A 25,949-nucleotide genomic window follows, 5' to 3' on the forward strand; every position below is an offset into this window, starting at 1 on the left:
CAATCAATCACCCCTTCCTACAATTTTTCCCCATTCCTCCTCCCCTTCTCCTCTGAGTAGGTGGAAGCTCCCTGGGTAGCCACCCACCTACCGATAGATATTTCAAGGCTCTGCAAGGCTAGGCGCTTCCTCTCCCACTGACACCAGACAAGGCAGCCCAGCTAGAAGAATATATTCCATCTACTAGCAACAGCTTTTGGGATAGCCTTCACTGCAGTTGTCTGGAAGCCACATGAAGAGCAAGCTGCACATCTGCTATATATATGCAGGGAGGCCTGGGGCCATTGGTTGGTGATTGAGACTCCGAGAGCCCCAAGGGACCCGGTTAGTTGACTCTGTTGGTCTTCTTGTAGAGTTCCTGTCTCCTTCTGGGCCCACATCCTGCCTCAGATTCTTCCATATGAGTCCCCACGTTCCACCCATCCATTGTCTGGATGTGGGTGTCTGTATCTATCTGATCTTAATCAGCTGCTGGGTGGAGTCTCTCAGAGGACAACATGCTCCTGTCTTGCATGTCCTTTTGGGGCTGAGTTACTTCACTCAGGATGATAATTCTCAAGTTCCATCCATTTCCCTGCAAAATTCATAATTTTTTGCTTTTAATAGCTGAATACTATTCCATTGTGTAGATGTACCACTTTTTTTAATCCATTTTTCAGTTGAGGGACATCTAGGTTGTTTCTAGTTTCTGGCTATTACAAATAAAGCTGCTATAAACATTGTTGAGCAAGTGTTTTGGGGGAATGTTCGAGCATCTTTTGGTTATGCCCAGGAGTGGTAAAGTTGGACAATGAGATAGAACTATCCCCAGTCTTCTGAGAAACTGCCAAATTGATTTCCAATTTCAAACTTGTACAAGTTTGCACTTTTACTAGCTGTGGAGGTGTGATCCCCTTGTTCCCTTGCTCCCCACCCTCACCACCATGTGCTATCTTTCCAGTTTTTGATCTTAGACATTCTGATGGGTGTCAGATGAAACCTCAGAGTTGTTTTGATTTATAGTTTCCTAATGACTTTGAACATTTCTTTAAGTGCTTCTCTGCCATTTGCAATTCATCTGTTAAAAATTCTGTTTAGCTGTCTACCTCATTTTTTTTAAAGTTGGATTATTGGGTTACGGGTGTCTAACTTCTTAAGTTCTTTGTAAATTTTGGATATTAGCCCTCTGTGAGATGTAGGATTGGTGAAGATCCTTTCCCAAACTGTAGGCTGCCATTCTGTCCTATTGACAGGGTTCTTTGCCTTACAGAAGCTTTGCAGTTTCATGAGGTCCCATTTATCAATTGTTGACATTAAAGTCTGAGCCACTGGTATTCTGTTCAGGAAATTGTCTGCTGTACCAATGCACTCAAGGGCATTTCCCACTTTGTCTTCTATGAGATTTAGTGATTCTGGTTTTATGTTGAGGTCCTTGATCCACTTGGACTTAAGTTTCATGCAGGATGGTAAATATAGATCTATTTTTTTTCTTCTACATGTAGACATCCAGTTAGACCAGCACCATTTGTTGAAGGTGCTTTCATTTTTCCATTTGACAGTTTGGGCTTCTTTATCAAAAATCAAGTGTCCATGAGTCTGTGGGTTTATTTCTGGGTCTTTGATTCAATTCCTTTGATCAATGGTAACATACACTTTTTAATGCTTTTGCAGTATTTAAGTTGCCTATAAAAAGAACATGCTTCTTTTCAATTCATGTATTGATATTCTTGTTTTAAATTTATTTTAAAAGAATCTATTACGATGTTCAAACTTTAAAGGGCAGTTCTGCATATAAAGCAATTCTTCTCAGGACCCTTTGACTTGTCTATAGAACATATGTCACCAGGGGTGAGGGTTCACTCTGATGAAAATGTTAGATATCTCAGGAGACTGTTCCTTCCTCACTAAACATGACAATGAAATAGACAATCTACAGACTATAATTTTAGAAAGTTGAGGTCACAGGTAATGAGCTGAATTATTTGTAATGAGAAGTAAGCCCTCTCAGGAGAAAATGAACCTAGAAGACATGAGCATAAAAGGCAGGTAAGAAAATAGCTGAAATTTATAACATTTTTTAAAGCTTAGCATGAGCAAGTGTGCTATGTGAACACTGCTGAGTAGTAGTATGCACTATCTCTTGCTAGATATTCTTCATAGTTCTCTAATAGTGGCTCCTACAAAGGGACCTGAAGGAGTCCTCAGTGGTACACACTGGGAGCTCCCAACAGTGGTAGGGAAATACTCTCACTATCTGTGTTAGTTCAGACTCCTAAGGACAGAGAGGCTCATAAACAAGCTCCAATTCCTCACAGTCTGTCAGCTGGACATCTGAGAGCAGATGCACCTTCTTGGTCAGGACCCTCTTCTGAGCTGAAGAATGTCCACTTGCACCTATATCTTTACACAGCAGAAAGAACCAGGGTGCTTTAGGGAATCTCCTTTGCCCATTCACTAGTCTCATTCATGAGGGATTGGTCCTTAAAACTGCCTCACCTCGCAGGCAAGTATTCCACCTTTAAGCTACATCCCAGTACTTCCTCTCACTGCCCAATAAAACACTGGGCTTAGGAAAATTTTGGAGCAACACAGACTTTCAGTTTGATTCAGTCCATAACAACTGTGAGAGACAAGAAACACTAAGAAAACCTATCAGTACTGAAGGGCCCATGCTAAGACACCATGACTAGGTGAATTAAAAGTGGTGTATACCAACAGAAACAGCAAACCACAAAAGAACCCCAACTCAGTTCAACAACTGGTCAAGTTGACTCGACTTCACACAATACCTGCTGGAAGGAACTATCTCTCAGGAGTTGTGACCTTTGCCTATCATTCTACCACTAGGGAGGCTGAGGCAGGAGGGTCCATGAGGATTCCATGTCAGTTTGAGTAACATAGTGAAACCTGCTGCCCAGAACCATGAAAAAAATTCTTCCCCCTTTGTCTAATTCACTAATTAATAATTATAGTTACTGTATAAGGTTTCAGATAAAGTAAATGTTTTTGGTTGTGTTTATGTCTTCCTAAGAAAAAACAAAGAATCATTACCTCACTTTTCACCCAAAATTTCTGAAAACAAAACAATTTAATGTGTAATAATTTAGAAACAATTTTGATTTTAGATAGATACATACATACATACATACATATATACATACATACATACAAACATACATACAATTGACCTTGGGAAAGAAGCAAGAGTGATTCAATGGTTTGCTTTTGAGTGGAGGAGTCCTCAACAAGACTTAGTCTTTACTGGAGAAAGCACAGCTGCACATGCTCTCCTTAGGATGAAGGGCAATGAGGATGGGGGAAGTAAAGGAAGAAGAAACTGAGGGGTCCTTTCCCTATTAACACAAAGATGCTGAGTGCTGCCATCTGCTGTCGGAAACTACAACACTGGAAATAAACAATGGAAAGAGTGTCAGGTAGGTAAGTGGAAAGGAGAAATACAAATTATTCTTATTTGACTACAACTATTTCCCAAGACAATCTCTTTCATCTTAGTACACAAGAAATGGAACTACTTTTAACAGAGTTTGCCTCAATAGAAACTGAACAGGAGAATGGCCAGGCAACATCATACTCAAGAAGACCTGCACTTAAAAAAGTTTAGCATGGCTGTCCTCTGAGAGGCCCAACATGCAGATGGCTGAGACAGACGCAGATACACCCAACCATTGAACTGAAGTTGGGGAGCCCTATGGTTGAATTAGGAGAAGGATGAAGAAGCAGAAGAAGAGGGTGACCCCATAGGAAGAACACCAGTCTCAACTAACCTGAACCCCTGAGATCTCTGACAGGAAGCCACCAACCAGGAAGCATACAAGAGCTGGTCCGAGGCCCCTGACACATATACAGCAGAAGACTTCCTGGTCTAGCCTCAGTGGGAGAAGATGTGCTGAATCCTTGAGAGACTTGAGGCCCCAGGGAGAGGAGAAGCCTGGTGGTGGAGGAACATCCTCTCAAAGATGGGGGGGGGGGCACGGTTAGGGGAAGGAGGAATGGGATGAGGAACTGTGGAAGGGGCACTGAGAGGGGAAGCAACAGCTGGATTGTAAATAAAAAATACATTTTAGAAGACTATTTACTCATCAACAATGATACATTTTAGAATTGCAGCATAGTTTCTCTGTTTTCAAACTCCTGGCATATTATTCTTTGAGATTCCAGAAAAAAAAAATCAATATTCCCAGGAATGCTTAGAGGTTTAAAAATTGTACTTATTTTAAAAATACTTCTAAACAGACTTCCTTCACACTATCATTTAGACAGTTAAAACTCATGCTTAAATAAAGAAATGTGCCTTTTGGCTGGGGCAGACACCTAGCTGGTTTGCTCCTGTGGAGACACCATACCCTGATAGATCCTACAGGAACCACTGCACTCAGACAAAGCGGGAAAGAACCCTCTCCCACTACCCTAAGCCCCAGAGTTACAACTGGGAGTCGGGGGTGCTCAGGACCCATCAGCCACCCAAACCCCACCCCTCTTGAATACCACTTCCCTTCTGCCCTGTGCCTGGTCCTTTTGACTGGGGCAGACACCTAGCTGGTCTGCTCCTGTGGAGACACCATATCCTGAGACATCCTAGAGGAACCACTGCACTCAGAGCAGCAGGATTTCAAGATCCCAGAGGCGGCGTGAGTCCCAGGAGATCTTTCACCCAGGAGCTCAGGATCACAGGATCACAGAGACATTTAGACTCCGAGGAGTTCTGACACAAGCAAGATAACTAGAAAGACAAACTCCAGTCAGACACAGTGAGTGCAGGTAACACTAGAGTTAACCAGATGGTGAAAGGCAAGCCCAAGAACATAAGTAACAGAAACCAAAGTTACTTGGCATCATCAGAACCCAGTTCTCCTACCATAGCAAGCCCTGGACACCCCATCACACGGGAAAAGCAAGATTCAGAATTAAAATCAGTTCTCATGATGACAGAAAATTTTAAGATGGACATAAGTAACTCCTTTAAAGAAGTACAGGAGAAGACAGGTAAACAGGTAGAAGTCCTTAAAGAGTAAACACAAAAATCCCTTAAAGAATTAGAAGAAAACACAACCAAACAGGTGAAGGAATTACACAAAACCGTCCAGGACCTAAAAATGGAAGTAGAAACAATAAAGAAATCACAAAGGGAGACAACCCTGGAGATAGAAAATCTAGGAAAAAGATCAGGAGTCATAGATGTAAGCATCACCAACAGGATACAAAATATAGAAGAGAGAATCTCATGTGCAGAAGATACCATGGAAAACATTGACACAACTGTCAAAGAAAATGCAAAATGCAAAAAGCTCCTAACTCAAAACATCCAGGAAATCCAGGACACAATGAGAAGATCAAACCTAAGGTTAATAGGTATAGATGAGAGTGAAGAATCCCAACTTAAAGGACCAGTAAATATCTTCAACAACATTATAGAAGAAAACTTCCCTAACCCAAGGAAAGACATGCGCATGAACATACAAAGACGCCTATAGAACTCCAACTAGACTTGACAAAAAAGAAATACCTCCCACCACATAATAATCAAAACATCAAATGCACAAAACAAAGAACAAAAACTAAAAGCAGTAAGGGAAAAAGTTCAAGTAACATATAAAGGCAGACCTATAAGAATTACACCAAACTTCTCACTAGAGACTATAAAAGCCAGAAAATCCTGGACTGATATCATACAGACCCTAACAGAACACAAATGCCAGCCCAGACTACTATACCCAGCAAAACTCTCAATCACTATAGATGGAGAAACCAAGATATTCCATGACAAAACCAAATTTGCATAATATCTTCCCACAAATCCAGCACTTCAAAAAATAATTGATGGAAAACGCCAACAAAAGGAAGGAAACTACAACCTAGAAAAATCAAGAAAGTAATCTTCCAACAACCCCAAAAGAAGATAGCTACACAACATAATTTCACCTCTGATGAAAAAAATAACAGGAAGCAACAATCATTTTTCCTTAATATCTCTTAATATCAATGGACTCAATTCTCCAATACAAAGGCATAGACTATCAGACTGGATACATAAACAGGACCCAGAATATTGCTGTATACAGGAAACACACCTCTGTGAAAAAGACAGACACTACCTCAGAGTAAAACAATGAAAAACAATCTTCCAAGCAAATGGTCCCAAGAAACAAGCTGGAGTAGCCATTCTAATATCAAATAAAATCGATTTTCAACCAAAAGTATCAAAAAAGATAAAGACGAACACTTCATATTCATCAAACGAAAAATGAACTCTCAATTCTGAACATCTAGGCCCCAAATGCAAGGGCACCCACATACATAAAATAAACTTTACTAAAGCTCAATTGAGCATACATTACACCTCACACAATAATAGTGGGAGATTTCAACACCCCATTGTCAGCAATGGACAGATCATGGGAAAAAAAACTAAACAGAGATACAATGAAACTAACAGAAGTTATGAACCAAATGGATTTAACTGATATCTATAGAACATTTCGTCCTAAAACAAAAGAATATACCTTTTCCTCAGCGCCTCATGGTACCTTCGCCAAAATACACCATATAATTGGTCACAAAACAGGCCTTAACAGATACAAAAAGATTGAAATAATCCCTTGTACCCTATAAAACCACCATGGACTAGGGCTGGTCTTTAATAATGACAAAAACAATGGAAAGCCCACATACATGTGGAAACTGAATGATGCTCTACTCAGTGATGACTTGGTCAAGGAAGAACTAAAGAAAGAAATTAAAGACTTTTTAGGATTTAATGAAAATGAGGACACATCATACTAAAACTTGTGGGACTCCATGAGAGCAGTACTAAGAGGAAAACTCATACCTAAAATTGCCTACAAAAAGAAACTGGAAAGAGCATACACTAACAACTTGACAGCACACCTGAAAGCATTAGAACAAAAAGAAGCAAATATACCGATGAGGAGTAGACAGCAGGAAATAATCAAACTCAGGTCTGAAATCAACCAAATAGAAACAGAAAGAACTATACAAAATATCAACAAAACCAGGAGCTGGTTCTTTGAGAAAATCAACAAGATAAATAAACCTTTAGCCAGACTAACCAAAGGGCACAGAGACAGTATCCAAATTAATAAAATCAGAACTGAAAAGGGAGACAGAACAACAGAAACTGAGGAAATTCAAAAAATCATCAGATCCTACTACAAAGGCCTATACTCAATAAAACTGGAAAATCGATATGAAATGGACAATTTTCTAGACAGAAAGCAGGTTCCAAAATTAAATGAGGAACAGAGAAACCATCTAAACTGTCCCATAATCCCTAAAAAAAAAAAAAAAAAAAAAAAAAAATGGAAGCAGTCATTAAAAGTCTCCCCACCAAAAAAAGTCCGGGGCCAGATGGTTTTAGTGCAGAATTCTATCAGACCTTCAAGGAAGACCTAATACCAATCCTCTTCAAACTATTCCACGAAATAGAAACAGAAGGAACAATACCCAATTCGTTCTATGAAGCTACAATTACGTTCATACCTAAACCTCACAAAGACCCAACAAAGAAAGAGAACTACAGACCAATCTCTCTTATGAATATTGATGCAAAAATAACCAAATTCTTGCAAACCGAATCCAAGAACACCATCAAAACAATCATCCATCATGATCAAGTGGGCTTTATCCCAGGAATGCAGGGATGGTTCAGTATTCAGAAATCCATCAATGTAATCCACTACATAAATAAACTCAAAGAAAAAAACCACATGATCATCTCACTAGATGCTGAGAAAGCATTTGACAAAATTCAAAATTCCTTCATGGTAAAAGTCTTGGAAAGATCAGGGATTCAAGGCCCATACCTAAACATATTTAAAGCAATATACATCAAACCAGTAGCCAACATCAAACTAAATGGAGAGAAACTTGAAGCAATCCTACTAAGATCAGGGACTAGACAAGGCTGCCCACTCTCTCCCTACCTATTCAATATAGTACTGGAAGTCCTAGCCAGAGCAATTAGACAACAAAAGGAAGTCAAAGGGATACAAATAGGAAAGGAAGAAGTCAAAATTTCACTAGTTGCAGAAGATATGATAGTATACTTAAGTGACCCTAAAACTTCCACCAGAGAACTCCTAAACCTGATAAACAACTTCAGCAAAGTGGCTGGATGTAAAATCAACTCAAACAAATCAGTAGCCTTTCTCTACTCAAAGGATAAACAGGATGAGAAAGAAAAAAGGGAAATGACACCCTTCACAATAGCCATAAATAATGTACAATATCTTGGAGTAAATCTAACCAAGCACATGAAAGATCTGTATGACAAGAACTTCAAGTCTCTGAAGAAAGAAATAGAAGAAGATCTCAGAAGATAGAAAAATCTCCCATGCTCCTGGATTGGAAGGATTAATTTAGTAAAAATGGCCATCTTGCCATAAAGCAATCTACAGATTCAATGCAATCCCCATCAAAATTCCAAATCAATTCTTCATAGAGTTAGAAAGAGAAATTCTCAAATTCATTTGGAATAACAAAAAACCCAGGATAGCGAGAACCATTCTCAACAATAAAAGAACTTCTGGGGGAATCACCATTCCTGACCCCAAACTGTATTATAGAGCAATAGTGATAAAAACTGCATGGTATTGGTACAGAGACAGGCAGGAAGATCAATGGAATAGAATTGAAGATCCAGAAATGAACCCACACACTTGTGATCACTTGATCTTTGACAAAGGAGCTAAAACAATCCGGTAGAAAAAGGACAGCAATTTCAACAAATGGTGCTGGCTCAACTGGTGGTCAGCATGTAGAAGAATGCAAATCAATCCATTCTTATCCCCTGTACAAAGCTCAAGTCCAAGTGGATTTAAAAAAAAAACCCTTTATATAAAACCAGATACACTGAAACTAACAGAAGAGAAGGTGGGGAAGACCCTCGAATACCTAGGCACAGGGGAAAAGTTCCTGAACTGAACACCAATGGCTTATGCTCTAAGATCAAGAATTGACAAATGGGACCTCATCAAATTGCAAATCTTCTGTAAGGCAAAGGATATTGTCAATAAGACAAAGCGGCAACCAACAGATTAGGAAAAGATCTTTACCAATCCTACATCTGATAGAGGGCTAATATCCAATATATACAAAGAACTCAAGAAATTATATTCCCGACAAACAAATAACCCTATTAAAAATGAGGTACAGAGCTTAACAAAGAATTCTCAACTGAGGAAACTCGAATGGCCAATAAGCACCTTAAGAAATGCTCAACATCCTTAGTCATCAGGGAAATGCAAATGAAAACAACCCTGAGATACCACCTCAAACTAGTCAGAATAGCTAAGATCAAAAACTCAGGTGATAGTAGATGCTGGTGAGGATGTGGAGAAAGAGGAACACTCCTCCATTGTTGGTGGGACTACAAGCTGGTACAACCATTCTGGAAATCAGTCTGTCAGTTCCTCAGAAAATTGGACATAGCATTACTTGAGGATCCAGCTATACCATTCCTGGGCATATACCCAGAAGATGCTCCAACATATAACAAGGACATATACTCCACTATGTTCATAGCAGCCTTATTTATAATAGCCAGAAGCTGGAAAGAACCCAGATGTCCTTCAACAGAGGAATGGATACAAAAAGTGCGGTACATTTACACAATGGAGTATTACTCAGCTATTAAAAACAATGAATTTGAGAAATTCTTAGGTAAATGAATGGAACTAGAAAATACCATCCTGCGTGAGGTAACCCAATCACAGAAGAACACACATGGTATTTACTCACTGATAATTGGATATTAGCCCAAAAGCTTGAAATAGCCAAGATTCAACTCACAGACCACATGAAGCTCATGAAGAAGGAAGACCAACTGTGGGTGCTTCGGTCCTTCTTAGGAGTAACAGAATACTCAAAGGGGCAAATATGAAGACAAAATGTGGGACAGAAACTGAAGGAGGGGCTATCTGGAGACCATTCCACCTGGGTATGCATCCCATGTGCAGCCACTAAAGGTGGAAGCTGATTTGGATGTCAGGAACTGCATGCTGACAAGAGCCTGATATAGCTGTCTCCTTAGAGGTCTGCCAGAGTCTGAAATATTTAGAGGCAGATGCTCACTGTTAACCATTGATCCAATCAAGGGTTTCCCAATGGAGAAGTTAGAGAGAAGACTGAAGGAGCTGAAAGTGTTTGTGGCCCCAATACCAACCAACCAGAGCTCCCCAGGGTCTAAACCATCAGCCTGGGAGCACATAGGGAGAGACCCATGGCTCCAGCTGTATATGTAAGGGAGGATGGCCCTGTTGGGCATAGGTGGGAGAGGAGATCCTTGGTACCATGAAGGCTGGACACCGAGTTGGGGGGAATTCGAGGGTGGGGAGGTGAGAGTGTGGGCACATCCTCATTGAAGCAGGAGGAGAGGGATGGGATAAGTGGTTCCTGGGTGGGGAGGGGAATGGGGAAAGGGGATAACATCTGAACTGTAAATAAAATATCCAAAAAAAAAAAAAAGAGAATGAAATGCATTCAGTATAATAGTGCAAACAAAGTATTACCAACTGAAGTATTCACACAATGAAAAACAGTTTAAGATTCAGATCTTCCAAGAAGGCAGCAGCCCATCATGTAATCACAAGGGAACACTGGTGTTTTAGAAACCCATTTTCAAAGGATTTACACCAAGCACACTCTATATGTGAACTCACTTTTATGCATTTAGTCTTTTCTTGTTCTTCTTTCTAAATGTTAATACCTTACCCACATATATGTGTTCATATACATGTATATATACATATATATGTATATACATACATGTGTCTATATATACATGTATATATAAATGTATATGTATGTGTATATATGTGTGTGTATATATATGTATATATAATAGGCAAGGAACTACATATGAGGAAGAACAAACTTGCACATGAAAATTACAGAAGCTGAAGTGTTGGGAGCCGACTTTTAGCAGAAAGCGGCTAGATTATCTTTGCAGCCATCTGGAACCATATACCCTGATAAGAGATTTGGTTTTCAATGGCCTACAACAGCTGAAGCACACTCTGATATCCCACATATTTTGTGTTGCTGTTTACTGCCCCCAGCTGCAAGGCGCACGTGGTAGCCACGCCTGCAAGGCATGCAGTTCACGTGCTGTCCACGTGCTATCCAGGCCATACATGCCTGTAAGGCGCACGCGGTATCCAAGCCTGCAAGGCGCACGGTACATGTGCTGTCCACGCAATAGACGCCTGTAAGGCTTACGTCATATCAACACCTGCAAGGCACGTGGCAAAAGCGTATAAATACCTCAGAATTCCCTTCAATAAATGAGACTTGATCAGACTTTCTGTCTTGTCTCCATTCTTCGTATCTGTTCCCCTTTATCCCCACTCTCTCTCTCGCTAGACCCTGACCCTCGGACCGGAGCAGCAGCTTGGGACAGGACACAGTGGCTGCCAAGCGTGGAGCAGAGCAGGCCGCAACATTTTGGCCCACAAAGCCGGGCAGTACGGGCCACGACACTGAAGGTTTCAGAAAACTTCAGTAATTAAACACAATTAGAGGACTTCTAGAAGAAGTCAAAGAGGCAAAGGAGGGAAGCAGAAGAAAGAAAACAGATAAAATGACACAACTCCCTGGCCAGACATAGGTGACTCAGGCTCTAAGATCAGCAGCTGACTGAAACAGATGCAGAGACCCACAGCCAAAACATTGGACAGAGCTCAGGGACTCTTATGGAACAGTGGGGGGAAGATCGAAAGCCCTGAAGGGGATAAGAACTCCACAGGAAGACCAACAGAGTAATTTAACTGGACTCTAGGTTCTCACATACTGAACCACCAATGAAAGACCATACCTGGGCTGGACCTTGGCCATACTTACATATGTAATGGATGTGCAGCTTGGTCATCATGTGGCTCCCCCAACAACTGGAGTGGGAGCTATCCCGAAAGCTGTTGCCTGTCTGTGGAATCCATTCCCCTAACTGGGCTGCCTTGTATGGCCTCAGTGGGGCCTAGCACCTAGCAGAGACTTGATGTGTCAGATCTGAGGAGAAGAGGAGGCCCTTTATAAGGGGAGTGGGAAGGTGGCCAGCAGCCAGGATGGAAAGTGAATTTTAAACAGTAACAGATATATAAAGAATTTTAAAAAAGAATTAAGGCAGAAATTTGAAGCAGTGGTGCCAAGATCTAGTTTTCTTTGTATCTGTTTTCCTTTGTGAGGGTCGGGGACAGAAAGGAGCTGCTTGCCTTACCTCTACTCGCACCTGCCTTTTACAAGGCATCTTCTACTTCCCTGTTGCTGCTAAGTCCAAGGCGTAAAGACATGTCCTATGTTTACGTTGATTAAAAAACCACTACCACGTCAAGAAAATGTTAAGAAATACATAAGAAACATTTTTCTGAGACTAAGGACAACAGATTAGTTTTAACACATTTAAGCAATATTGACCCATTTGTACTATACAAAAAAAGGCAATGTTCCAAACTTAAAGTCTAGGCTCTATCTGCCCAAGACTGAACTTAGTGGTCTGAAAACCACAAACATTCCACGAGGCCTTGTTCAACCTAGTTCTTCCTTGAGTCACATCACCACATAATTTCAAAGGGTTTCTAGTATTTACTGTAGTATGCCTTCATGTGTTCTATCTTTTCTGAAAAATCTCTTCATTTTCAAAGTTGAATTATAGACAACAATTTAAAAGGAATGGCAATAACAGGTTTGTTTTTTTAAAAAATCTTCACAGTTTAAAAATACCTTCTGTGGGCTGGAGAGATGGCTCAGTGGTTGAGAGCACTGACTGCTCTTCCAGAGGTCCTGAGTTCAATTCCCAGCAACCACATGGTGGCTCACAACCATCTGTAATGGAATCCAATGTCCTCTTCTGGTGTGTCTGAAGACAGCTACAATATATATATATATATATATATATATATATATATATATATATATATATAAAAGAATACTTTTGTACTGTTTTCAATTATTCTTTATAATAACAAAGCACTATGGACTATTATGCTACAGATATTATGTTATAGAGAAATAACTTTCTCAGGACAACGACAGCTATGGTACCCTTTACCCATTAGCCTCAGGTTGAAGAACTGCATTATCTTGGTGATATGACATCCTGCAGTTTCTAAAGACCTAAGGGAACTTCCTGCTCAAGCAAGCCAACGTATGCTTACATGACTTCTTGGCCTCGTAGCCCTACTAGAATTGCTGTTGTCCTTCGGCTTTTTCTGATACCACTCTATTAACATTATCCCATTTTTCTCCAACTACCCCTTCAGCTTATCCTATGAAGCTAACTTTCTAAACCAAATAAACACTGGGTTTATCTTTGGCTTTTTTTTTTTTTTTACATGTTCTTATCGACAAATCTCATTCAAAATGCATATGTATGTGTGCGTGTATGTGTGTTTTTGGAGACGTCTCATACCACAGCCCAAGCTAAGTTTGAACCCAATCATTCTGCTTCAGCTTTCCTAGTTCCCGAAATATAGGTATGGAGTACCACACCCACAGTTAAATTTAGTTTTAAACTAACTAACTATATTCTGATGACTCAGCCATAACTAGTTCTATCCTCAAGGATAATTTGGCCAAAATTAAAATGATTCTCTTACTTTTTAAGATTTCCATACCCTAAGATGTCATATCTCATCTATAACCAACCTCTGAGATTCTGTTAGCTCCTTCAATAGGCTCTACCTGACTATTCTACCTACTCTTAGCCAACAGTCCCTTTTTCTATCTCTTTGCTGCCTCTGATTTAGCTCACTCTTGGTATCTCCCGCATGTCCACTAACGATGCACTAGACAGCAACCTTCTGAACATGTGAGTACATTCATTCTACTTTTATATTTTGACATTAAAGTATAATTACATTGTTTTCCTCTTCCCTTTCCTCCCCATGTCCTCCCAAGCCTCTTGCTCTCAAATTTATGACCTTTTATATTATCTCCCTTCTCTCTCCTCTGTTCTCTCTTTTTTCTCCCTCCCTCTCTCTCTCCCTCCCTTTCTCCTAAATTTATGAAAACAACTTTCACAGTTCCTTTGGATACTTGCAAAGTGTGTGACTTCAGAGCTGACACTTGGTATTAGATACCCAGCTGGGGGTTCTCTCCTGCTCTGGGCATTCCTTAGTTGCCTGTAGTTCTTTGTGTAGGGCCGGGGTCCCATGAATTTATCTCATTCTATCTATCTTTAAAGAGATGCCGGAAAGGTTTTTAAAACACAAGTCAGACCAACACAACATTATCTACCTTCAAAAGAAAAAAACCAACCCCCTTCCTGTGCGCTCAAACTTGTATTTTACAGTTCGGTCTTCATACTTGCTGCTGAAGACACTCAGTGACTTTAGGTTTGACTGACCCTCCAACACCACTGCCTTCTACTGTGCTCTTGAAACTTCCATCACCATGGCAACCTGCCCTTCCACCAAACCAGACTCAAGTTTCTGAACACAAATATCAGGTCTGCTCAACAGAATTGTGATGATGTGAATGTCCTATACCTGCTCTACACAACGTTAAGCACATGAACATGTGACAAACCAAACACAGCAAGTGTGACAAAGGTACAGACTGTCTACTTTAATCTGTTCTAATTCAACTAGTCACTTGGCGCTAGGGCCTCCATAAATGTAAAGATGTATGCTACGTCCATCTATCTTCAGATAGGTTCCTCTGGCCAGGAGTACGTGTTTGGAACCACTCCAAATTCAGTCTTCACTAGGTATTAAGCTACTGAAGCTATCTATTTCTTTTAGCATAAATTTTACCTGTTAATGCCTTTCAGAAAATTTACTTTTACAAACATTATAAAATCTGTATATATAGTTATATTAGTTCATAATAACCCCTTATTTTTTAAATATTTGTAGAGTATGTAGAGATCTAGTCTCTATCTTTTCTGAATTGATAACTTATCTTTTCTCTATTTGTAACCCATTAGTATGAACAGAGTTTTAATTTTATTTTTTTTAAAGAACCAGGTTGGCCTTTTTAGTTTTCTCTATTGTCTTCCTGTTTTATAATTTCACAGTTGACATTTACTATATTTCCTCCCTAATTAGCTGCTTTATGATAGATTCTTATGACAATGCTAACATCAAATCTACCATCTAGTACTGATAAAATCGGCACATTGACTCCATGCTTCACTAAAGAGACAGACTGAGTTGTTAGAGAGGTGGGGAGATGGGTTTGGATCAAAGTCAAATAGCACATCTTACAGAAAGTTCGTGAGTAGATCAGGTCTGCTTTGCATTCCTTGTTCCTTTCACTTTTGTAAAGTTTGAAACCAACACACACACACACACACACACACACACACACACACACACACAAATGGCCCAGAATCTTTATTGATTTGCTTTACTTTTTTTCTCTTTTAGTTCTACCATTTTATCATTTTTAATTGTTTTATTTATTTACATTTCAAATGTTGCCCCTCTTCCCAATCCCCACTCAAAAAGTTCTTCACCCTTTCCCTCCTCCCCTTTGTATCTGAGAGGGTGCTTTTGTCAAATATTAGGTAGCTGGAGCTATGTAGGTTTATATTTAGTTCATCTATGCTATTCCACTGATTTGTCTGTTTTCATGTTGGTATTTTGTCATTTAATTATTATGGCTCCATAGTATACTTGAAATCAGGCATGGTGCACTTTTTCAGGGTAGCTCTGACTATCCTGGACCTTTTGCTCCTCCATAAGAATTTTAGGATTGTTCGATTTCTGGGAAGAGTAACATTGGGATTTTGATGGGAGCTTCTTTTGGTAAGATAGCCATTTCCACAATCTTAATTCTGTAAATTCATGGCTATGAGAGACATCTCTAGTGTCTTTAACTTATTTTCAACCGTAGTTTAAAATTTCAGTTTTCCACTTCCTTGTTAAATCTAAAGTTTTAGTTTCTTAAAGCTTGTATCAACTGGGCTGCTCCCCTCATTCTTTCTCAGCATGTTTGTTATTTTATAAGAGAAATCTACTGATTTTTATTTTAAGTTTTATTTATTTTATTTATATGAATACACGATCCCATTACAGATGGCTGTGAGCCACCATGTGGTTACTGGGAATTGAACTCAGGAACTCTGGAACGACACTCAGTGCTCTTAACCCCTGAGCCATGTCTCCAGCCTGAAGCCTACTGATTTTATATGTTATTTTTGGATCCAATATGTCATTTAAAATGCTTGTCCAGTCTGAGATTTCTGATAAGAGTTTTTGCAGTTTCTTATACAGGATCTTATCATTTGCAAATAAGATTACTCTGACTTATTCTTTGTTATTTGTATCTCATTTATTTCCTTATCTTACTTACTGGTTTAGTCAATACTTCAAATTCTACATTGGAAAAAATTGAAAAAGCAGACATTCTTGTCCTGTTCTGATTTTAGAAGAAATTATGAGTTTCTCCTCCATTTAATATAATGTTGAATAGATTGGTCTTGCATAACTCTTATTACATTGAGATATGTTCTTTCTAATTCTAATTCTTTCAGGGCTGGCTCTGTTTTTTTAATTTCAGTCTTCAGTTATTTACTCCAATAGATATCTGCATTTTCATCATGAATCCTGAAATACTACTAAGCTTGGGGGTTTTTCATAAGATTCCTTGGAATTCTTACAAAAATAATCCAAGCTTAGCCCTAATATCTAACAAATACTCTTGTTTCACCATGCCTAAGATTTTCTGTGGTCCATCAAAAGGCTTTCTTAAGGAACACATAATGTATGCTTTGGCACACTGACACAAGTTGGTCAACTGAGCAGTCCCTGTGCTTTTTATGTTTCTATCACAGTCTAAATATATTATGGTAGGAAAATGACAAGTTGGTAACACAAGATTTTGTAACTGTGAAACTGTCTTTTTTTTATATTTTCAAGTAATATTTTATACTTCTTAGATGGTATAAGATGATCATCATAAATTTACCACATGACAGCATATGCAGGAACACAAGAGAAAACTCAAGGTTACTTTGAAAAACCCCATCTTAATCCCAAGCCTCACAAAAACAAAAATCACTGTGAACACAAATTCCTGGAAAGGGGCTATGGCTGCTAAGACTGATCACTAGTTAGAATCCCCGTGATGTGGAGAGGTTGGAATGTCACAGGTTCAGATGCTGATTACCTTATCCCAGGCTAGCTTCACACCTGAGTAGACACCCATGTGCATCTATGTGTCTGACCTAACATCCTATTAACTGAGCAGATCACTAGGGTCCACAAACCTAAGGTAAGAGTGTTCTCAGCAACCACAGCCACCTTGCAGTACTAACTGCCCTCTGATGGATCCACAAGCACATCTTTCAACTGCTTGATTTGTGGCATTCTTTGTTCTATAAAACTATAAAACTTTGCGAACCTTTATATAGTTGTTTCTACCTTGGAAAACAGAATTTAGATTAGCCTAAATCTGTGCTCCTGGCCCATGGTCACTTATTTTGAATCAACATCATCAAGAAAATAAACAACTGAATCATCAATTCAACAAATACAAAATATCATGAAAAAACTGTCAAAACTATAGACATGCATAGGCTTCATGTTTCAGAATTCTTCGTCACAAAATACATTTAATGTGGTTAATTAAAAAACATATAAATGCAGAGAAACAGCACAATATATGGGACCTCAGAAAGTGAGAACAAAGCACAGAGAAATAGATAATAGCAACAAAAATGCAATTATATGAAGACTAGAAAAAATAATCTAATATAGTCCTACTAAAGCTAAAAAGTTTCACCAGCACCAACATCTAAATTTGCAGACTTGAGATAATAATTGATTTCTTAGAAGGATCAATAGAATGTACCATGACAGTCATCACAATGATGTAATATGTATATTATAAAATAGGGCATATATCAATTTACATGTCACTATGAATATTTATAATGTTTGTTTATAAAAATGTAATTAATAAATGATTTTATACAGCTGTAATTCTGCTTCCCAATATCATGTAAATATATTTACACCTGACACACTCTCCCCCAAAGTAATTTGTAATACATGGTCAACTTAGATATATAAAGTTATTTTATGGGTTTTAGACAGTTAAAAATTACAAGAATATATGAAAAATTATTTCAGTGGGCTGGAGAGATGGCTCAGCGGTTAAGAGCACTCACTGACTCACATTGACTGCTCTTCCAGAGGTCCTGAGTTCTATTCCCAGCAACCACATGGTGGCTCAGAACCATCTGTAATAAGATCTGATGCCCTCTTCTGGTGTGTATGAAGACAGCTACAGTGTACTCATATAAATAAAATAAATCTTGAAAAAAAAAAAGAAAGAAAAAGAGAAATTATTTCAGTATTGTAAGAACAATTTGGCTCTTAATTCAATCAAGAAATAAACTGAGTAACTCCTCTTGAGGAAATAACTGTTTCAGACATTCGTTTTGGAAGCATATTTTGAAAGGGAAGAAAAACTTGGGGATTTATGACAAGTTGGTTAGTTAAACTTAATGTGAAAACCTTGGTCCAGTGAAGGCTGGATGCTCCAGTGTGGGGGAACCCGAGGGCAGGGAGGTGGGAGTGGGTGGGTAGGTGGGGGCACATCCTCATAGAAGCAGGAGGAGAGGGGATGGGATAGGGAGTTTCTGGGTGAGGGGGAAATGGGGAAAGAGGATAACATCTGAAATATAAATGAAATATTCAATAAAGAAGAAAAAAAGAAAAAAATCCATTTAATCCCTCAAAACCTGAACAACTCCAACTTTATGCATATAAATTTGAAAACATTGAAGAAATGGAAAAATCCCCTGAAAGAAGACACAAACCACTAAAACTTTCTTAAGAAGACACAAACTGACAGGAAGTTTGCAGTTAAAAAGGTTTCCATCTGAAAGAAGGGAAAATACATTCTAGGGTCAGAAGGGTTTGCTAATAAATTTTAACAAAAATTTAAGAGAAAAGGCTAAAATTCATCCTACACCAATGAGCCTTTAATCAGAGAAACTGTCTAATAGCATATAGTAATTAACACAGAGACCCACCTGGTGGATGTCTTCTGTTCTCCAGGGCAGGTTTAACTCCCAAGAATATTTGGGACTTACAGATTAAAAACAAAGAAAACATGAGGTTGGGTGAGTGAGACAGTGGGGATGCACCTAGGAGGAGCTATAGGAGAGAGGAGTGAGCACAACCAAAGTGCATGGTAAGGCGTATGCAAGGAATTCATATAGATGGCATTTAAAATAACCCTAGACACAAAAGATCAATTATATACAAACTCCCGCAGGAAGTGCAAAAAAAAAAAAAAAAAAAAGGGGAAACACTTCTCAAACCATTCAAGTCAAGCATTACTCTAGTAAAAAAAAAAATCACACAAAGGCATAATGAAAAGGAATTCAGGATAATATGTCTTTTAAGGCAAAAAATTAACCAAATCCAGCAACATATAAATGGATTCTATATCAATCAACTAAGGGTCAGTTCAGAAATGCAAAGCTGGATATATAGATCACTTCATGTTACAATATACTGCTCAATTAACAACAGAACTACTTTATACAAACATTTCAGTTGACACCAAAAAAGCTTTATGAGCAAAACTCAATATTCTTTGTGATTGAAGAAAGCAACAGAGCAAGTGAGCAAGAGAGAGAGAGAGGGGGGGGGGAGGGAGGGAGAAAGGAAGGAAGGAAGGAAGGAAGGAAGGAAGGGCAGACTGATGAACAAATGAACATCAGCAAATCAGGAAAGAAACTCCCCTAGTCACTCCTTTTATCTCACAGAAATGTCCATTTTTATTGAACGTTTTAAAAGGACAGCTAGGTAGAGCAGCAAAAATCAGTTAATGGCTAGAGATTAAATAATTTCCTGTTAAAATATGAACAGAAGGAACGATGGACTATAGCACTGATTTCATTTATCTGTGTAGTACAAGTTCTGTACAAGTAGTGCAAGACAGTGAGAAAAAGAAATGAAATTATATGGATTATGAAAAAGGAAGAAATCATCCTTATTTTCAGAAAACATTAAATGTCTATTTGAAAAGTGTCAAATTATATATAAAAATTCAATTATAATAAAATATTGCTTTAAGAGTTGTTTTGTAAACATTAAGAACAAATCAATGCTTGTGAAAATATTGTTGACGAAAATCAAGCATTAATTTTATCTCAAGGTATTGCAATGATACACAGATAAACACATAATCAGACTCAGAAATTTCAAAATCTTTTTCTCAGTAAATGATAGAACCATTTAGATATTAGAAAAAAATTAACATACAGACAGAAGCTTTGGACCAGACCTTTAACACTTGAGGAATAATCAACTGAAAAGCGCAGAATACAGCTCCCTATAATTATCCAACATATTTAAAAGTGAGAGCTTAGAAAAAAGAGAGCAGAGAGCTGGTTGTGGTGATGCACAAGTATAATCCCAGCACTAGGGAAGCTGGGGCAGAATGATCACAAGTTTAAGGCCAACCTTGGGTAAACAACAGACCCAACAGTAAGTTTCAAAAAACAACAAGTTTCAAAAAAATAAAAAACACAAAAGAACAAATATACATTTTCCTACTGTCCACATCTCTTACAATAAAACATCTCAAATTTCAAAAACTTCCCATAAATAGCTCTTTACTGTATAGCTCACTGGGGGATCTTGTTTAAATGCAGACAGTGGGAAAGCACTGCCCAAGGCCTTGCATCTTTAGCAATGCCCATGTGTTGTTGGTGAGGTTCACATTATAAGTTTAGGAGACGTATTAGAAGACCCAAAAGATGAGAGGAAAGGAACAATCACTTCAGGTGTTTCCACTGCCACAAAGGGAAAAATAAAAACGATTGGTATGTAGTCATGGTGCAAAGCTGTTACTATCATTATCTCCTTTAATCTTCACAACCAGGACACTTCATTATTCAGGGAAGGAATCAGAATGAAATTACATCATAAAGTTTTCTGCCTACTTGTCATAGCAGAATACAAGCGGTCTGAACTTTCCTTGGAAAAATCCCAACATTTTTCCTAAATTATATTAATTTGAGATTTCCTTTTGAGTCCCCTTTCTCCTTTCCCTCTATTAAACTGTAAGCATCGTTAAACATCTCATTAAACATCTTTTGGATGACTGTTCTCTTGATGTTTAGGAGATGTTAATTTTACCTTAAAGATAATGCAATTCATCATACAAACTACATCCAAAAGATCTGAAATTCTTACAACTTTCACTGATGACAAATTATATCAATTTTCATTTATTTTGATACCCAAGCAATGATTAAATGAAAACAGAATTATGTCATACATTGATTTCAAGAATTAGCAATGTCTGATATTATCTTCAAATATTCCACATTGGACATACATTTGTTTTATAAATCAAAAAAAGTGAAGATTTTTAACTGAACAATTTATCAACTAATATATGAACTCTCTCCTTATATCCTCAAATATTAGCACCAGACAGAATTAAGGGAAAAAATTAACATATATACTTGCAAATGTCTCTAAATGATCATTTCTATCATAGCTAATGTTGGGAAAATAAAGCAAAAATATACAGTGGAAAATCAATCCCCTGAACTAAAGTGTCCTTACCAGGTGCTACATATAGAACAGTCCCAAGAGTCCTTGCAGCCTCACAACAGGGGGAGCTCAGACCTCAGGACCATGTGCCTGAGTAGTTCATCACCTCTCAAAAGGAGATATTAAGGCTGTTCCCCAAGTCATAACGGAGAAAATAAATATAACTAAACATTCAAACTCCCGTTGGCTGGCGTATGGCTAATATCTAAGACTACTTAGAATTTTGAACTTCAAAAACTACACAGAAGCTATTATGAAACATAACCCTTCTGAGGTGGGGTTGAAAAGTCTTGGAGCATTTGAACTCCTTGCTGGTGGCAGTGAGCATTACAGGAGAATCAGCAGAGTATCCTGGAATACTGAATGGGAATATTAAATTTTGATTTTAGTGTTAAATTCTTTGTAGAAAATGAAGAAGTATGTACAGGATGAAAAGAATAACATTATTTTTGGTGACAAGGAATGTTCCTTCTCTTCTGTAGCAACCCACCCTTTATATTAACAATACAACTTGGTGCTAAAGGAAGCTTGAAAGGAGCTGAAAACAGTCTTTCCTAGAAAGATAGTCTGGATTGTCAGACTAAAATTAAACTTTTTAAGACTATAGTTGCCATTGGGGTTGGAGGGCAGAGCTCCAGAGATTCAGCTCAGTCAGGCTTTGCAGGCGAGTGCTTTTATTGTCTCCTCCCCCAACACTATAGGATATGACTTCTTAAGTGGCAGCAGATTCGCTGAGAAGAACTACTTTTCCTTAGACTTCTGCCTGCCCAATATTTTAAATATAACTCAGATTTTGTAATTGTGAGAATTACTAGTTTTAGACTTATTTCAGAGATCATATAAAAACTGCATGAACAAGGTTAACAATGGTTAAAAGTTAAAAATGAGTCACCTGAAACTCTAACCATCTAGTAGTTTTTTATACCATTCTTACTGTATTTCTTTCTCACAGTTCCCAAAGAATAGAAGTCCTTGCAAAAACTTCAGTTGCCTCTTGACCTGTTAAGCCAAATCACATTCCTATCCAAACAATCCTTGTATGCCATATCAGTTTTGGGCCATAGCAGTTCTGATTTATTTTTAGCAGGTAATTTGGGGCAAGAACTCTTTTCATTGCTGCTTCTTGCTCTGTCTTGCAAGACTGCCAACCTTGCGTTTTGCACTGTGCAAAGTCAGCTCCAGCACTGCAGGTCCACTAAGTGTCAACAACAGAACGCTGCCCTAGTTGTCAGAATGCAGGAAAAGAAGATGTGAGGCCAACCCCCCACCCACCCACAAAAAAAATCTAGTGGCTTCAATCACCATCCACCATCATAAAAGCTCAAACAACTCAAAACAACTATGTAACTGAATGCTCGGTTTAACATTTTTCAGCCAATTGGCTGGCAGCACTCAAAAAAGCAACCCCAACTGCAGGAGACACAGACGCTGACTGTACACAGAGATAACCAATTGGCAAGGACTTTGTCCACAAAGCCCCCCTCTATCTTCTGCTTCCCCTGACATGCTTCCCACCAACTGACTCACGGTTTCACTCTCAATGCTTTATAAGTGCACCGGAGGCTAAGATGTCCCACAGCATTAACGGAACAGCTTCAGCCAGTAAGTTTACAACCCAGGTTAAGAGATTAAAGGAACAAAACCACAGAACACTTTAAAAGCTAACACTGTGACCTGAAGGATTCAAAAGCACAGAAAAAAACCTACATCCCAAGATCAACATTTCAGAAGCAGAACTCTAAATATTCATAAGCCACAAGATTTTTATTAAGACTTATCTCCTCATGAAGGACAACAGAGCTAGCCCAAGCAGGTAGATAGCTTTCACTATAAAGCATTCTGAAAAGACAACCAGATTATAACATTTAACCCTAAAAGTTTTATTTTATAAACATTTATATAGAGATGGACTCTATATCAAAAAGTGCAGATTTTTAAAAATTTCCTCTGCAATTTGGGAGGATGGAAAAACATGCCTGATTTGTATATTAAAGCACAAGCATCTGTCCTACTGATGATATTCTAGGGAAGCACATTAGCATAAAATTTAACGATGTCAAATAAGTGGATGTGAAATAGGGACTGCGTAAAGACACTATTTCCAAGGCTGACAGAAACATCACTGTTTAGAAATGCAAATGAAACCATTATGTTCAATAATTATATGAAAATATGAACAGTTCAGCATGTTTTCCAGCCCTGATGGCGGTTAATGGGATGTACGCTTATGTAAATAACTACTATTAAAGCTAATGCTGAAAAAAACTAATAAATTCATACTAAAGCAACTGATTTAGTATGCTTTTAAACCCCAGCAGTGCTCACTTATTAGAAAAGAGTGCGTTATTATGTTTAGAACTCATTACTGCTACGAGTCACTGCAACTCCATCAATTACCATGCATTAATGAAAATGGGACACATACAAAAAAAATTATTGCCTCTCAGCAGTTTTCTTTAAAGACAAAATCTAAGGGTATTACCACCATGGGGCCTTCTAGGGAACATAGCCACATGATAATCTTTATTGCTAAAACAATACTCAAAACATTGTCACCCTAGGGCATTTTGTTGGGAAGACCTAAGAACCTTTCTGCAAAATTCTAAATATTTTACAAGACTGACTATTTCAACATCAATGAGATAATTTCAATATTTGAATTACATTTGTAAGACCTTTACTGAATGTATTTTTAACACATGGCTCTGGTCCTTCTTTCAGAGGGAGCCTAAGAAATAAAAATATATGGTGGCAATTTTAACAGTGTGAACAATAGATGGCTTCATTCCAAGACACTGTCTGTTTTAACAGATAAAACCCACTCGGTTCTACAGTCTGTCTCAGTGAATGCTGTGCGACCACAAGATTGGATTTTTAAGAATAAACCACCTTACACTTCATTCTTGGCAACAAGCTGGACTTTCCTATAATATGTTAAATATTTAACATAAGATAATAAGGAACTGGAAAATTCTCACTCCTTAAAATTTTGGCTTAGCTGGAGCCAAACAGTAAAGAAAATGCTGACAGAGTGAGAATTCAAGAACAGAAATGTCTTTGCCTTCACTCTCCTGCCAACTATAGTATTTTAATTCTCTTCCTCTAAATGTAATTAACTGACCCTTCATCTTTTTCTAGTAGACAGGAAAACAGAACCTTTCAGAAACTACTAGATGTAAAATACAATTGCTAGACCTCAGACACACTCTTGCTATATAAACTGAGTATGTGTTTATTTAAAACTTGTAGCCTTCACATGAATTCAATAGTGTATACTTTCAGCTCTCATGTTTATTGATTAGAGAAATTTTTATTGTATTTAGAGCTATCACCATGTGATGCAGCGTGACAGATTAGGTTGCTTTAGTGGTAAAGTGTAAGTTGCTCTCAGGAGTCAAAGAACACTGGCTTAGCAACTTACTTACATAACTGATGTTACTGACACCAAGTACAGCAGCCTGTATTACAGTCTAAGTAGCACACAACACAGAAGCTAGGTCTGAGAGAGATACATAGTAAGTATATCCTAAAGTGCTATAAATAATCAGCATCCACTCACAATTTAATAAACTGAAAACAACACCTGAGAAAGCCAGAGCCAGTTTGTAGGCAACTCAGTGGTAGTCAGGCTCCCACTACATTGCAATCATATCTATTATGTCCTATAATGGAGGGGTCGTCATTGCCATGAAGAGAAAGAACTGTGTGGCCATCGCTGCAGACAGGTATTTTGAGATCCAGGCCCAGATGGAGACCATGGACTTCCAGAAGATCTTTCCCATGGGTGACAGGCTCTATATAAGCCTGTCCAGCCTGGCCACTGATGTCCAGTTGCCCAGTTCGGACTGAACCTGTATGAGCTGTAGGAATGTCGGCAGATCAAGCCTTACACCCTCATGAGCATGGTGGCCAACCTCTTGTATGAGAAATGGTTTAGTCCCTACTACACAGAGCCTGTCATTGCTGGCCTGGACCCGGAGACCTTTAAGCCTTCCATTTGCTCTCTGGACCTCATTGGCTGCCCCATGGTGACTGATGACTTTGTAGTCAGTGGTACCTGCTCTGAACAAATGTATGGGATGTGTGAGTCTCTCTGGGAGCCCAACATGGATCTAGAAAACCTGTTTAAAACTATTTCTCAGACCATGCTGAGTCCTGTGGACTGAGCTGCATATCAGGCATGGGCATCACTGTCCACACCATTGAGAAAGACAAGATCACCACCTGGATGCTGAAGGTCCGAATAGACTAACCTGTGCTCTGGTCCTGTTTCCTTATTGTTATTTTTCTTTTTAATAAAATTGTATTTAAAAAAAAAGAATGAATGAATGAAAAGAAAAGAAGACAACTGAGGAACAGCAGAAAACTTCAAGAAAGAAAACGGTGGGTACAAAGGATATCAAAAACCAG

At 38.5% G+C, this 25,949-nt stretch overlaps 1 protein-coding gene and 1 pseudogene across 6 annotated transcripts in view; one reads left to right on the plus strand and one right to left on the minus strand.

The window, feature by feature from the left end:
* Kiaa1328 (KIAA1328 ortholog) overlaps nucleotides 1–25,949 on the minus strand; it is a 262,182-nt gene that overhangs the window by 177,362 nt on the left and 58,871 nt on the right. The window contains exon 1 of one of the 6 annotated variants that reach the window (XM_076912880.1): nucleotides 14,248–14,382. The exons of the other annotated variants lie outside the window; for them this stretch is intronic. The gene's annotated coding sequence lies outside the window, so the exon portion shown is untranslated. Of the gene's footprint in view, nucleotides 1–14,247; nucleotides 14,383–25,949 lie in introns of those variants that run through there. 6 annotated transcript variants of the gene reach the window in all.
* LOC117720049 (proteasome subunit beta type-3 pseudogene) lies at nucleotides 23,108–25,791 on the plus strand (annotated as a pseudogene).

The sequence above is a fragment of the Arvicanthis niloticus genome, chromosome 14 (assembly GCF_011762505.2).
Source record: "Arvicanthis niloticus isolate mArvNil1 chromosome 14, mArvNil1.pat.X, whole genome shotgun sequence".
In the NCBI taxonomy this organism is placed as follows: Eukaryota; Metazoa; Chordata; class Mammalia; order Rodentia; family Muridae; genus Arvicanthis; species Arvicanthis niloticus.